A 16,601-nucleotide genomic window follows, 5' to 3' on the forward strand; every position below is an offset into this window, starting at 1 on the left:
GGAGTATACGTTCTCCCAGTGTCGGTGTGGGTTTTCTCCGGGGGGTTCTGGTTTCCTCTCACAGTCCAATTGGGTGTAATTGGGCAGCATGGTCTCATGGGCCAAAATAGCCTGTCAATGTGCTATATGTCTAATTTTTTTAAAAATCATTTTAAATTTTAAAAAATTTCAGCAACTGTTATGTTTCATGAAAATTCAATTTATTTTTGATATAATGTACTCTTCCATCTCCTTCAGCTCTTGAGTTCATTAAACTGGCCATATTTGGATTATGCCATTTAAACACCAAAAACTATTGGAAACGCAAAACCTTCAAGCTCAGTGAGTACTTGGGAGATGTAACTGTACCCAAGTGCAACACTGGCAGGTTCCTTGGAAATAATTCAATAATCCAGTCCAGTGGTCAATACGTGTTTTACTTCAATATTCATATGGAATAATTTTTATGGTCTGGTTGTGATGTAGACTTAGTTTCAGACTTTGTGAAGATGTGAACTTTCATAAAATAGTTTTTGAAATCATAAAATGCAACCCAAGCCTGCATGTGGAGAAACTTGTGATTTATCAGTAGTTATTTACTGGAGAGGGAGTGTATCCTCAGAAAATCCCTCCTCATGTGCTCCTGGATCCCTGTGTGTCTACAGGTTAACAAAAAATCCTTTGTGTCTCTAAAATCATTTATGCAAGTTCAGAGAGGAAAAATACTTAAGAACACAAATAAACTCAGGTGGAAGGTAATGGAAAATGGCTTCATTGCTTCTGAGTTCAGTATAAACAGGAAGAACCGACTCAATGCTGAGTCTTATCGCAGGCCTGAAGCTAGGAAATCATTATTAAACTGGACTGATTTAAGGAGGCAATTTTTAAACAAGACAAAAGCTCTCATTTTTTGAGGATGCAAGATATAAATTATAGTAATTTGCCCAGAGCCAAATTTAATCTGGCTAAACAATGTGGATATTCATCTGATTTCATCTGGCCCGTGAAGCATGAGGAAATAGTTCATTTAGTTTTAATGAACAAAATTGCTCCAAGTACTTTTGGTATTAATAGAAAAGCAAACTATTGTGGATGGCAAAAGAAACAGTCTTAACTGAATTTCAAAGCATCTTTCCTATTAATATAGTACTTCATTATGGACTGAATGAAAAAGTGACTTGGAGAGTTCTTGGAGTGGATGCTCCGCAACGGAAAAAGTAATTTAAAAATTCCTGCTTCACAAACACTATTGCTTTAACAGGGTCAATGTGACATCTTGAGATCAGCATTTTGAAGGCCCCCTTCTTCTGAGCAATCAGCAAGTGTTACCAAGTTACTATTGGTGGCTTTGCAGGAGATTGACATCTCATATCAAAGTAAACCCATCTGCTATTTAATTTCTACAGTAGGGATCCACACCCAAAATCAGCTCAGTTCATGATCAGCAACATTTCCTGCAGAGTAAATTGCTAATGTTGCTAGAACTGACGTTAGCAATATGAACACCTGGTAAGCAGGGAGGTCCAAGGTGGCAGGTTATTCTAGCTTGGGAAACAGAATATTTGTCAGGAATTTCAATGGTGTCAAGATTTTGCTTCCCTATATTTAAAGTGTAGATCATTCAACAGATAATAGCCCAAACTGCATTAACATTTAGCTCCATGCTAGCAAAGATACTCACACCAATCACCCTGGTGTAAGAACATACATCTCCAAACAATTTAAATTTAAAATATAGATCTATAGTACAGTAACAGGCCATTTCAGCCCACAAGCCAACTACAACTCTGGTACATTTCAAATGGTGGGAGGAAACTGGAGCCCCCAGGGAAAACTCACGCAGGCACTGGAAGAACGTAGCAACTCCTTACAGACAACATGGATTAGATCCCCAGTCCCATTGGCTGGCACTGTAACAATATTGCACCTACTGCTACTCCAACCATGCCGCCCAATTTTATCCCAAGTTAGACCTTGTACAAAATAGTCATTACCCTTATTTCCCCCATCAAAAGAAAAAGCCCTGTAAGTTTTTACTTATTATCAAGTCAAGTTTATTGTCATCTGATTGTACAAATACAACCCAACAAAAAAAGCGCTCTCTGGTCCTCAGTGAAAAACATGCAGATGCACAACCAGACGTAACACACCCAGACAAACAACACATATGCAGGACAAGTATTATATTGCTATGAACCTAAAGGACTCAAAAACTAGCAGCATCAGAAATGCACCAAGACAATGGTAACTTAAACAAAACTGGTTTTATTTTCTTAATACATAATACAATCAACATTTCATTTATTCTTTCTTTGGCTTGGCTTCGCGGACGAAGATTTATGGAGGGGGTAAAAAGTCCACGTCAGCTGCAGGCTCGTTTGTGGCTGACCAGTCCGATGCGGGACAGGCAGACACGATTGCAGCGGTTGCAAGGGAAAATTGGTTGGTTGGGGTTGGGTGTTGGGTTTTTCCTCCTTTGCCTTTTGTCAGTGAGGTGGGCTCTGCGGTCTTCTTCAAAGGAGGCTGCTGCCCGCCAAACTGTGAGGCGCCAAGATGCACGGTTTGAGGCGTTATCAGCCCACTGGCGGTGGTCAATGTGGCAGGCACCAAGAGATTTCTTTAGGCAGTCCTTGTACCTTTTCTTTGGTGCACCTCTGTCACGGTGGCCAGTGGAGAGCTCGCCATATAATACGATCTTGGGAAGGCGATGGTCCTCCATTCTGGAGACGTGACCCATCCAGCGCAGCTGGATCTTCAGCAGCGTGGACTCGATGCTGTCGACCTCTGCCATCTCGAGTACCTCGACGTTAGGGGTGTGAGCGCTCCAATGGATGTTGAGGATGGAGCGGAGACAACGCTGGTGGAAGCGTTCTAGGAGCCGTAGGTGGTGCCGGTAGAGGACCCATGATTCGGAGCCGAACAGGAGTGTGGGTATGACAACGGCTCTGTATACGCTTATCTTTGTGAGGTTTTTCAGTTGGTTGTTTTTCCAGACTCTTTTGTGTAGTCTTCCAAAGGCGCTATTTGCCTTGGCGAGTCTGTTGTCTATCTCATTGTCGATCCTTGCATCTGATGAAATGGTGCAGCCGAGATAGGTAAACTGGTTGACCGTTTTGAGTTTTGTGTGCCCGATGGAGATGCCAAACTGCATGAGTTTTTCAAGCTTTGTTGGGACCAAGGTAAACTGCCTCAGGATCTTCGTGATGCCACCATCATCACCCTGTACAAAAACAAAGGCGAGAAATCAGACTGCTCAAACTACAGGGGAATCACGTTGCTCTCCATTGCAGGCAAAATCTTCGCTAGGATTCTACTAAATAGAATAATACCTAGTGTCGCTGAGAATATTCTCCCAGAATCACAGTGCGGCTTTCGCGCTAACAGAGGAACCACTGACATGGTCTTTGCCCTCAGACAGCTCCAAGAAAAGTGTAGAGAACAAAACAAAGGACTCTACATCACCTTTGTTGACCTCACCAAAGCCTTCGACACCGTGAGCAGGAAAGGGCTTTGGCAAATACTAGAGCGCATCGGATGTCCCCCAAAGTTCCTCAACATGATTATCCAACTGCACGAAAACCAACAAGGTCGGGTCAGATACAGCAATGAGCTCTCTGAACCCTTCTCCATTAACAATGGCGTGAAGCAAGGCTGTGTTCTCGCACCAACCCTCTTTTCAATCTTCTTCAGCATGATGCTGAACCAAGCCATGAAAGACCCCAACAATGAAGACGCTGTTTACATCCGGTACCGCACGGATGGCAGTCTCTTCAATCTGAGGCGCCTGCAAGCTCACACCAAGACACAAGAGAAACTTGTCCGTGAACTACTCTTTGCAGATGATGCCGCTTTAGTTGCCCATTCAGAGCCAGCTCTTCAGCGCTTGACGTCCTGCTTTGCGGAAACTGCCAAAATGTTTGGCCTGGAAGTCAGCCTGAAGAAAACTGAGGTCCTCCATCAGCCAGCTCCCCACCATGACTACCAGCCCCCCCACATCTCCATCGGGCACACAAATTTCATTTATTACTATTAGCTTAACTCCCTTCTAATTCTAAGCGCACGCATATGTAATGTTTATGTATTCAGGAAAGTACTTTTTCACTGTCCAATCATTCACTTTTCACTTCTCCGAGTTCATTGGTATCAGGCAATCTTCCATACTGTGCACAGAATTGAATAGATATTATATTCATCAGGTTCTGGTGTTTTAACTTAAGTTGTTACTGCTCAGGAAGGTCTTTGTTGGTTTCAGATATTTGTTGTTCATTGGACACACAAACTAATCTCTTACAATCAGAAGAAACTTGCCCACTCTTGGGTTTTTCCAAAAGATAACCACTTCCAGGTTACCATATAGAGTTCTTCTTTTTCTCCTACTTCAGGAGAAACACAATAACCAGCCACAACTGACTATAGAAATTTAGAACTCAAAACCCATCTTGAAATAGGATCTTGCAGCCTTCACCACAAACAATGGATGTTTTCTCTCTGTTTGCAAAACCACATGGCCCCTTTTAGGACAACAAATTTCAACCAGACATTTAAATCTCTGGCACCAGTTTAAAAACAAAAGAATTCTCAGTTATTGAGCCTGGACACTGTTCAAACATGCTGGTCCATTAACACCTGTCATGCCTCATCTATTCAGGTTATATTTTTGTTTATTCCCTCCTGTGTCTCCCTCCTACTCTGCCCTAATGTGTTTCACCTATGTCTGATTACCCACCTGTGTCTTGTTATCCTCCCCTCCCCTTGTGTATATAAGCTGTGTGATCTCTTCCCTCTTTGTGAGTACATCCTATCTCTTTGTTGTAAGTGTTCCAGCAGTCTTCCCTAGTGTTAGCCTACATGTGAGTGCTTTTCCTTTTAATCTTTGAACTGTTTTTGACTCTGCCTTGCCCTGTTGATTTGTTTACCTTTGCTGAATGACCATCTGTGTACTGAGCCCACGGTTCCTAGTAACGATCTTGATAGTTGCCTATCTGTAAACATCTCTTAAGTTTGGGTCTATTCTCTGACCTTAATTTCTTGATTTGTGAATTTCTCAAGTCCTTCCATTGTCTCTGCAAAGCCAATTGTAGACACAAAGTCTACTCCTGCATAGCAAATGTTTGTGAAATGGGACCTGATAATTAAACCTCAAAATCTTACCCTTTTTAGATGTATTTTTATCACTTTATTAAATTATTCCATAGCAAATCTATAAAAATAAATATTTCTTTGTAGAAATGAGCATCTTGGATGGTTAATGTGAGTGGTTCCTTTTGTCATTCAGCCTTCTCATTGCCCTTGGGAAGAAGCTGTTCCTCAGCCTGGTGGTGCTGGCTCTGACCCTCTTGTAGCTCCTCCTGTTGAGAGTAGCTGAAAGATATGCGCAGGGTGGAAGGGATCCTCAATGATTTTGAGCTCCCTCTTCAGACAACAATCCTGGTAGATCACAGCAATAGGCAGGAATGAGACTCCAGTGATCCTCTCTGCTATCCTTATGGACTTAAGGATTGACCTCAGATTCATTTCTCTGCAGCAACTGTACCACTGTGAAGCAGCAGACCAGGATGCTCTCAATTGCGCTCCTATAGAAGGTTGACATAATGGTTGCCAGTAGCCTTGCCCACATCAGTCTTCTCAGGAAGTACAGTTGCTGTGTGCCTTCCTAACAAGTGAGGAGATTTTGAGTGTCCATGATAGGTCACGAGTTAATTGAACTCCAAGGAACTTGGTGCTCTCCACTCTCTACTGCAGAGCTGTTGATGTGCAGTGGAGAGTGGCTATTTCTGGTCCTCCTCAAGTCCATGATCATCTCCTTGTCCATGTTCAGTCTCAGGATATTCTCACAATCTACATGATGAAATCTTTCACCTCATCACTATAGTGCAACTCATTGTTGTTGCTGATGAGGCCAGCTACAGTTGTCTTCTGCAAACTTAATGACAATGTTGCTGGATCTTGTGAAACAGTCATGGGTCAGTATTGTGAATAGGAGTGGGCTGAACATAGCCCTAAAGTGTGCCAGTACTCAATGTTACAGTGCTCAATATTTTGCTACTAACCTGGGCAAACTAGTCTTTCCATTAGGAAGTCCAGGATCCATTTACAGAGAGGGGTGCTGAGACCCAATGAAGGACCATTATGCCATTTGAAGAAATCCTCCAAATTCAACTTGCTTAATCTGACACCAGGCACTAGTTGGTTTTTTTTGAAGATTTTAAATACTAGGCTATATTTAATCTTTCATAAGATTGACTTGGTATAAGCCAATTAAGCAATGTTTTTAAGAGATTTAAATTATTTTTAATTGAGCGCTGGACTAATTGTTAGTATTAAAATTTCATTCTTCATGATAACTTATTTTCAAGCTGCATTAATATAATACTATTGGAATACCACTCCTAAATACATCTGATGTTTTAATGCAAAAACTTAGCTTTTAAGTGACAAATTGTATTAATTTTGCATTTGACCTTCCAAATTAATATTGATTAATAAATCATTGTATAGCATTTTTAAAGTTTGCTTCCTGAAAAAAAGGGTATTATGATAGACAACTTCAAGCTGAACATAAAGAACATTTCAGATTTGCTGTATCATGTAGGAAGTTGGAGAAACATTAAACATATTAAATTCAATAAAAGTTAATTTAATAGCAAAATGAGGCTGACGCATTGTGTTAGTTCAACTGATCCAAAAATGTTTTGCCACTAATTTTTCATTTGTACTCCACTTCTGATGCCTCTTGTCAGTGCCCAACAATAGTTGGCCAGCATTGATGGATTCTAGCGACCCTGATACTGCTTTTCCATGGTCGCAATGTTCCGGTGAAACCTTTCGACATGTTCATCACTGACTGCACCAAAATCAACATGGAATAAGTCCAAATGCTAATGCAGAAAGTGAATTTTCAACGATATGTTGCACTTCATAATTTTATGTGCTTGAAGTCAACTTAAAATACTGTATGACAGGAAATGACAAAATAGGTCATTTTTTTTTTTAAAAGTGTGATCAGAAAAAAACATTTTTTTTTAAATCAGCAGATCAAAATCTATAAAATATCCCAAAGTGTTCAGGAGGCATTGTTGTCTAGTGTAATCAAAGCAATTTGATTTCATGTGCAATGTTTGCTAAATTTCTGATTGCACACAAACTGGAAATGCTATTCACAGATAAACAATTTCCACTTTGTCAGGAATTGAACTTTCTGCATGTGAATTCAATCCAATGGTTGAACATTGAATATTTCTAAAGAAACTGAAATGGCTGAGTTTTTCATATTATTGGGGGATTAGGATGACCAGTTTGAAGAGGGATAACCTAGGGCAAAATATTTCAGCAAATGTTAAATTTCATGGAAACTCCATTTATTATATACTTCAATCTCCATCAGCATTTGAACTAGTTCAATTGATTAGGTCTGGATTAGATATTTATGTATTCACTCAGACTTGCACCTGCCCTCATTCATAATACCATAACAGGCTATTCAGCCCATTCAATCATGAGCTGATCCATTTTCTAACTCAGTCCAACTCCCTGGCCTTTTCCTCATAACCTTTGATGCCCTGGTTAATCAAGAACCAATCAATCTCTGCCTTAAATGCATGCAATGACTTGGCCTCCAAAACTGCCTGTGGCTACAAATTCCGGAGATCTTGACAGATACTTTGACTCTGAGGTAATTTACTGCAGTTAACTCCACTTCCTTTGATTTCAATTCTATCCAAAAATCCATCAATTTTAGCCTTGAATATATTATGTGACCAAATCTTTACAGCCTTCTTGGATAAAGAATTCCAAAGATTCAATACTCAAATACTGAATATTTTGTACAACAGTTATTGCTTTTTTTTTCTGGACAATCAATATATTTAAAATCAGACCATGAATGGACAAAGTATCCATTTAGAGAATGAAGTGATAAATGGCTAGTGTGATCATTGTGAGGTCTGATCTGTCCATTGGAAATTTATAACTAAGGTAACATAGCAGTAAAATTAAACACAAAATCTAACTAAGACTGACAGAAAACTAGATCATTCCTCAGAATTTTAGTTTATTTTTCATACAAGAAAATTGTGCAATCTATGTGGAAATGCGTAACTTACTATTCTGTTAATAACCATCCAGCGAATGAGATGTTGTTCTTGTCTTTCCACTCAGCGAATGAATTATTCTGAAAGAATGCTTCTAAATGTTGTTCATTCCCCAAATAACAGCGTTGACTCACAAATTACTCATGGGTTTAGGAATGCTTTCTTTGCTTCCAGAATCATAGAGATTTGTACTTTAAAAAAATATATAATGCAGCAGAACTACTGAGCCTTGAATATTATTTAAATGGGGGAAAAAACCCAAAATGAATAAACCTTGGCATAGGACATTAGGACAGAGAGCACCTAGCAAGAGAAGAGTCAAACAGCACAGAAACATGCACTTTGGCCCAAGATGTTGTACCTATTTAGACTAATCCCAATTACTGGGGTTTGTTGCAGTACACACAAGTGGTGGAGAAGCACAGCAAGTCATTCTCTGTCGATGCTGTGTGACCTGCTGAGTTTCTCCGGCACTTTTGGTGTTTGGCACAAGAATCCCAGCATCTGCAAGTTCAAGTTTATTTGTCATCCGATTATACCAGGGCAACCCAACTGGGAATCTGTAATTTTTTGTATTTCAATCCAAATCATGTCATGAACTGTCTTTTCAATTTTGACACATTGGTACATTTCCAGCATTTTCTGTTGTTTATTTTTCTCTCTGCATTGAAATTATTTGAATGTAATTAGGAAAGAATTTAAAAGAAGCAACCAAATGTAAAATAAAATGCTGCTTTTTGAGAAGTAGTTTTGGGCAATACAGTTAACACAACATTATTACAATGCCAAATCCTGCACTGCCTTAAGAGTTTAAATGCTCTCACCATGATCTGTGTGGGCTTTCCCTGGGTACTTTGGTTTTGTCCCACCCTTGGAGATTTAGGGTTGTAGGTTAATTGGGTGCCACAGCTTCAAAGGCTGGAATTGACTTTGCCCATGTTATAAATGAATAAAAAATTAAATGGATAGAGTAAGAGAAGAGTATAAAAGTCTGCAGACACTGTAGTTGAAGTAAAAACACCATGCTGGAGAAACTCAGCAGGTCAAACAGTGTCTTTTATGGAGCAAAGAAAAAGATCCATAACCAATGTTTCGAGCTTGAGCACTTCATTAAGGCATCAAGAGTTTAATCTGGGGAATGAGATAACATATGGGAAGCCCTGACCAGTTCAATGTCTTCAAAGAGTGATGACTGTCTGTCCTTACCTAGAAATCAGTATTGCATTCTCCATCCAGCAGTGAGACTGCCATCCCAGTCCAATTATCACCTTTTGTCTGCTCACCTGTGTTCCTCCCCAGCCTTTTTATTCAGGCACCTGGCTGATTTTTGTTCATACCTTGAAAGGCTCAGGCTTGAAATGTTGGTTGTGTATGTAATCTACCACCTGTGGATGCTGCAAGTCACTTCAGCATCCTAATCCCCAGTTATTTCCTTGTCATCTTTTCTCTCCCACATGCTGATCAGCCCCCTACACACACTCCTACATAAGGAATTATTTGTATTAACCAATGAACCTTCCAAACAGCATGCATTTGAGATTTTTAAGCAAAATTGTCCACTGAGTGAAGCCTATGTGGGGAATAAAGAGAACATGCAAACTCCACATATAGAGCACCACAGGACAGCATACAACCTGTATCACTGGGGTCATAGGCAAGCAGTGCAAAGTGTTGTGTCAATGGTTTCCCAAGATACTCATACTGAAATCCTTCTCCCACCACTCTAAAGTCAACAATCCGATCTATTCAGGCATGCTGCCTGTTCCAGTGTGTTCCCATCCAACAGGGAATCAAGCCTATTAATCAGTCTAAATCAGCAGACTCAGTCATGGAGTTAAAGCTCCACATGTGGTGAACCCAGGTTTTCAGGTTTCCAACATGAAAGTTTGACTACTTTCCCCACATAACTCCCCCATGTATTTACACATCGAGACTCTCATATTCATGAAACAACATTTCAATTTTTAATAAAAGTTTGCATTTAAATTTAAATTTAGACATACAGCACTGTAACAGGCCATTTCCTCCCATGATCCTGTGCCACCCTATACACCCAATTAACCTACAACCACTAGGATGTTTTGAACGGTAGGAGGAAACCAAAGCCCCCCCAATGAAAGCCCATGCAGACATGGGGAGAATGTACAAACTCCTTACAGACATCACAGGATTCAAACCCTGGTCTAGATCGCTGGTGCTGTAACAACATTGCGCTAACCATGCTGCCCTTCTATACATATGAGTTGTTGTCCTATATGTGTATTGTTTGTCTGATGTCTGATTACGTGTCTGCATGTTTTGCACCAAGGAGCAGAGGATGCTTTTTTATCAGGCTGTACTTGTGCAATCAGATGACAATAAACTTGACTTGACGCAACAGAAATACCAATTGACAAATATGCAGGCGCCAGATGACCAAAGAGCTGTCAGCTGAGGTTTCTATTGGACTCTGGCTATTCATTAGTCATTTCTCATTTCCAGTCACTTTTTAGTTTTGCTGAGCTTCCATGAATTTATGGAAGTAAATCGAAAACTATTATAGAAAGGTTATCCCTATTAAAGAACTATTTTGGAGCGGTCATGTTTAGCAATATGACTGAGACCAAAGTAAGGAAATGATCTTTCTTGCCTTCTGAAATGGCTTTGGATTCTCCCAGGCAAGTTCATGGTCACATACTCCCAAAAATACTAATTTTCAGAATTTTGCATCAGCTGGTAGTCTCAATTAGATTGGCCACAACTGTTGCAGTGAAGTGTCATAAGAAAAAAAGTGATATTGGAGAACTTCTGAACTTTTGGTAATCACATTGAGAGAGCAGAAGAGGCAGAATCCTGAATCTAATGAACTCAAATGGAAATTTCCCCCATTTATCAGAAACCAGTGTACACAGGGTTTAAGATGAACAGCAAGAGCTTTGGGGATTTGAAGAAGATTTGTTATTACTGAAAGGGTGATTGTGATCTGGAACATACTGCTTGAGAATGTGTTGGTGGTAGCCACTCTCACAATATCTTGAATGTTGAAGTATCTGAATGAGCACTTGAATCACCAAGGCATAGCAGGCTGGTGCTGGTAAATGGGATTAGTAGAGATGGGTGCTTGTGCCCTAAGACTCCATAACTCTGTTTATAAGCAAGTTTTGTGAAATTAATTAAATCTTCCCAAGAAATAATTAGTTGTTTATCAATTTATTTATTGTATTTTGATGAGCAGAGGACGTTTAACCAGAAATGAACATGCCTTTGTATATGAGAGTGCAGGCCACATGAGTCCTAATGTGAACTATTGAAACAAACCCATAATTAGTACAGTGTAGATGAATTTTATTTTATTTCATTTCTTTATGTGAGACATTACACTGGACAACAAAGATTTTGCTTTCTGAACACGTGTGTATTTTAAGAATTTTTGGCTGTTGATCACAAAAATCACCTTAAAAATTTCCTACCATGTTCTGATTTTTTTAGATATAATCTATTTTAAGTATTTCAAGCAGGACTAAACCATGAAGAGCAACATGTCATTGAAAATTCATGTTCAGCATTCACACTTGGATTTCCTCCCTGCTGATCTTGGTGCAGTCAGTGACGAACACGGTGAAAGGGTTCACCAAGACATTGCCACCATGGAAAAGTGGTATCAGGGCAATTGGAATCCATCATTGCTGGCCGACTATTGTTGGGCACTGACACGCGAGGCACCAGTTGGTGAGTACAAATGAAAAATCAGCGGCAAAACATTTTTGGATCCGTTAAACTAATGCAATGTGTCAGCATCATTATGCAATTAAACATGCTAAATAAAATAAAAGTTAAATTTGATGTTTCTCCAATTTTCTACGTGATGCAGCAAATCTGAAATGATCCTTGTGTTCATCTTGAAGCTGTCTCAGGAAGAAAACCTTTTTGGGGCAGCAAAAATATTTTCCAGTGTTGTATACCATCTGATTAAATCAACACCCATACTGACAATGGATAAGTGTCAACTTCCTGGCCAGGAGTTGGAAGATGTAGTTTAAAACTGTCTTGTGAAAACAGATAGTTTTATCAGGCAAATTTGGCATTCATCCTCTTTAAATGGGAGAGGAGGTTGGAGGGACTGTAAGTATTGGATTCACAGCTTCATGCCATGAATTTTCTTTCCTTTTTTAATTGATAAAATATGCTACCCAAAGGATTAGTAATAATCCCAACTGTCCCCATCATTAGTAGTAATCCCACCTGTTTTCCCCATCCTCCTCCCTCCCTGCTGCCCAATGCTAGTAGTAAATCCCACCTTGAAGCTCAACACAGTTGAGAGCTGAAGGGACCCTCACGATGTCGGGCTTGCTATGGACACAATCAACTACAATGAATAAGTGGCATAGCCCCGTTGACAGGGAGGAATAGCCTGGTATCAGAACCAGTTTGGTGCAAATGACATGGCCTTTGTTCTGTTTTAACTACCAACACTTTTCACAGCTTTGGCTGCAATGAGGAAATCGGAACGAGCCACGAGATAATTCTACCAAGAGCTGCTTCCACTAAATCACCGATGCTGCTTTGCACTGAGGTGCTTCAGAATTCCCATGCTCCTATGCCACTGGCTTGGGTGAGCTTTAGACTTTCCCAGGGAGATAAGCGGGTCTGCTAATTAATCACAGCTTGCAAGAAGCGGAAATCCGCATTAAACTTTTAACAATCGTTAGCAAGTGCAGAAACTAAGTCTAGACAGCTTTATGGCATTATTTCTGGTAAAAGGTCTCCTAGCTGGAGATTTAATAGTTCACTAATCGTATGAAATACCTTTCCCAGGTCACTGCATTCATTGCTTTACTCTTTTCTCACACTTAGTGACGTAAATCCAATGCAACCTGGCATTCGCGTTTTAACCTTAATGGCATTTGTAATTCTGTACCTGAGAGAGCTCTCCCTGATTCAATTAGCGATTAGAAGTAAACTGCATCATTAAGTGCACGCACACGAGACTCCTATTTTCATCTTTTTTGTTTTCCTTTGTGAGATGCAATACAGTCCTTTAACCACAAAGGTAAATGTGAATAGCAAATTGTGTATTTAAAAATAGTGGTCACATTTTGCAAATTAATTAATGATGTCGAGGCGGATTGATATTTGACCCTGGATCCAACACTTCCCATATTAGATATTACTAAATCAGACATCACAATATCTGATATTACATAACGGATAATGAGACTTGCTATATTAGACATTGCTACAACACTTGCTATATCAGACATTACTATATCAGCTAGTAAAAAAAACTCATGCTGGAGGATCTCAGCAGGTCTTGCAACCTCTAAAGGAAGTAAAATGGTCCATCAACTTTTTGAGCCTGAATCCTTCAAGCGTGCCTGCTTTTTGTTCATACCTACAAGACCTGCTGAGTACCTCCAGCATTTTTGAGATTTTACTATAATCACATTGTCTGCAGACTTTTGTGTTTCACTTCTTACTCTATCAGCTATATTGCCTTGCTATATCGGAAATTATTGAATAAGCTGTCAGCTCTCTGCAGAGTTTCTATCTATAACTAGCAGGTCTCAGCAGTCACTATTGTGGCATCACTGTATGTTAACAGAGTTAAAAGGTCTTGGCCTTGCATGATTACAAGTGCTGATCAAATGTGCCATGTTCTCATTGTGGGGTCATCTGAAAGAAAGCAAACATGAAAATCTGCAGATGCTATGATTGTAGTAAAAATGCAGAAATGCTGGAGGAACTTAACAGGTCATGCAGTGTCCATAGAAAGTAAAGATGCTTAATGACATTTTAGCCCTGAGTCCTTCAAGGTATGACGAAAAAGCAAGCAGTCCCTGAATCAAAAATTTGGCAGGGGGAGACAGCAATGTGATTGCAGGGCCAGGGTAAAGGAGACACAGGGGAAGAGGGGGAGGGGGGGAAGAGGGGGAGGGGGGGAAGAGGGGGAGGGGGGGAAGAGGGGGAGGGGGGGAAGAGGGGGAGGGGGGGAAGAGGGGGAGGGGGGGAAGAGGGGGAGGGGGGGAAGAGGGGGAGGGGGGGAAGAGGGGGAGGAGGGGAAGGGGGAGGGGGAAGCGGGGGAGGGGGGAAGAGGGGGAGGGGGGAAGAGGGGGAGGGGGGAAGAGGGGAGGGGGAAGAGGGGGAGGGGGGGAAGAGGGGAAGGGGGAGGGGGGGAGAGGGGGAGGGGGGGAAGAGGGGAAGAGGGGGAGGGGGAAGAGGGGGAGGGGGAAGAGGGGGAGGGGGAAGAGGGGGAGGGGGGGAAGAGGGGGAGGGGGGGAAGAGGGGGAGGGGGGGAAGAGGGGGAGGGGGGGAAGAGGGGGAGGGGGGAAGAGGGGGAGGGGGGGAAGAGGGGGAGGGGGGGAAGAGGGGGAGGGGGAAGAGGGGGAGGGGGAAGAGGGGGAGGGGGGAGGGGGAAGAGGGGAGGGGGAAGAGGGGGAGGGGGAAGAGGGGGAGGGGGAAGAGGGGGAGGGGGAAGAGGGGGAGGGGGAAGAGGGGGAGGGGGAAGAGGGGGAGGGGGAAGAGGGGGAGGGGGAAGAGGGGAAGGGGGAAGAGGGGGAGGGGGGAAGAGGGGGAGGGGGGAAGAGGGGAAGGGGGAAGAGGGGAAGGGGGAAGAGGGGGAGGGGGGGAAGAGGGGGGGAAGAGGGGGAGGGGGGAAGAGGGGGAGGGGGGAAGAGGGGGAGGGGGGAAGAGGGGGAGGGGGGAAGAGGGGGAGGGGGAGGGGAGAAGAGGGGGAGGGGGGAAGAGGGGGAGGGGGGGAAGGGGAGGGGGGGAGGGGAGGGGGGAAGAGGGGGAGGGGGGGAAGAGGGGGAGGGGGGGAAGAGGGGAAGGGGGAAGAGGGGAAGGGGGAAGAGGGGGAGGGGGGGAAGAGGGGGGGAAGAGGGGGAGGGGGGAAGAGGGGGAGGGGGGAAGAGGGGGAGGGGGGAAGAGGGGGAGGGGGGAAGAGGGGGAGGGGGAGGGGAGAAGAGGGGGAGGGGGGAAGAGGGGGAGGGGGGGAAGGGGAGGGGGGGAGGGGAGGGGGGAAGAGGGGGAGGGGGGGAAGAGGGGGAGGGGGGGAAGAGGGGGAGGGGGGAAGAGGGGGAGGGGGGAAGAGGGGGGAAGAGGGGGAGGGGGGAAGAGGGGGGAAGAGGGGGAGGGGGGAAGAGGGGGGAAGAGGGGGAGGGGGGAAGAGGGGGGAAGAGGGGGAGGGGGGAAGAGGGGGAAGAGGGGGAGGGGATTGATTTCTAACTGAAACCAGAGAAGTCAACGTTAATGACATCTGGTGTTATTCCTCCAATCTGTGGGTGGACTCAGCCTGGCAGTGCATGAGACCATGGACAGATATGTTGGCAAGGTAATAAAATGGGGAATTGAAATGGATGGCCACTGGGAGATCCCCACTATTGTTGCAGACAGAGCCAAGGTGCTCAATGAAGTGATCGCCCAGACTGCGTCCAGCCTCTGATATAGAGGACACAACAGGAGCACTGGATGCAATAGATCTCTTCTGCAGATACACAAGTGAATTGTTGCTTCACTTGAGAGGATTGTTTTGTTTGGGGCTCTGAATAGTGGTTAGGGAAGAGGTGTGGACCCTCCTGCTGCAGTCATCTCCACGTCATGGTCTTTGAAACAGTACTTAATTGTTTTTTTTTAGCTCTGCTCTGATAGGTTGATCATCTTTTGCTCATATGATAATTATAACACTTTCCATTGTCAACTTCCCAAAAATGACTCAGAATGAACAATGAGTCCCAGCTTCCCAAGCAGCGCCCATGCCCTAAGGGTGAATATTAGCCTTCAGTTAAAATCAATGGATTACACTTGGTTTCTTCTTGCAGCCAGCAAGCTCCTGAATGAACCCCACAACAATGTTCTCTTGCTGTCCTTTCATTGTATCTCTATGCAATTGTGCTCTTGTTTTTGTATCTTTGTATGGTTATATGAATGTTAGAGTTGATCTGCTCAACACACCAAGTATAAAATGACAAATACATTTGAAACTTGAATGGAGGATGGACAATGACAGCTTGGTAATTTAGAGATATACAACTGGCAAATGGGTTCTTTGGCTCACCATTGCTAACTATCAAGTGCACATCAAACACTGCAGCACAGAAACACGCTCTTTAGCCTATCTACTCTGTCTGACTATTATTCTACGTTGTTAAATTTACTTGCACCCTTCCCATCCATGTCAAAACCCAAAAAATTTTTAACTGTCAATATTGGATCCTCATTCACCACTTCAGCTGGCAACATTCTGTGTGCTTACCACTCACTGCTTGAAATTCCCCCAATATTCCATTTTAAAGATTTCCCTTTTCACCCTTAACCTATGTCCGCCAGTTCTTCTCTCACCCAATCTCGGGGAGGGGGGGGGGGTGAGAGAAAGCCTACTTGCACTTAATCAATCTGTCTCTACACCTCATAATTTTGTATACCTTTGTGCACTGGTTGAAAAATGTTTATGTACGGGGGAACAGTGCCGGTAGGTGAGAGTTTTGAGAGCACCTTTCTTCACTACCTTTTCAGGCTCTGTTCCAGATTAAACACCATCTGGGTAGAAAAAAAAGC

The 16,601-nt window shown here is 42.8% G+C and overlaps 1 long non-coding RNA gene across 2 annotated transcripts in view; it reads right to left on the reverse strand.

Moving 5' to 3' along the window:
* Positions 1-8,131, reverse strand: part of LOC138763325 (uncharacterized) — a 79,083-nt gene extending 70,952 nt beyond the window's left edge. For both annotated transcript variants that reach the window (XR_011357491.1, XR_011357492.1), the window contains exon 1: positions 8,082-8,131. This is a non-coding gene — a long non-coding RNA (uncharacterized lncRNA). The remainder of the gene's footprint in view (positions 1-8,081) is intronic.
* Positions 8,132-16,601: the final 8,470 nt, after the last annotated feature.

Source organism: Narcine bancroftii, chromosome 5, assembly GCF_036971445.1.
Source record: "Narcine bancroftii isolate sNarBan1 chromosome 5, sNarBan1.hap1, whole genome shotgun sequence".
Lineage (NCBI taxonomy): Eukaryota > Metazoa > Chordata > Chondrichthyes > Torpediniformes > Narcinidae > Narcine > Narcine bancroftii.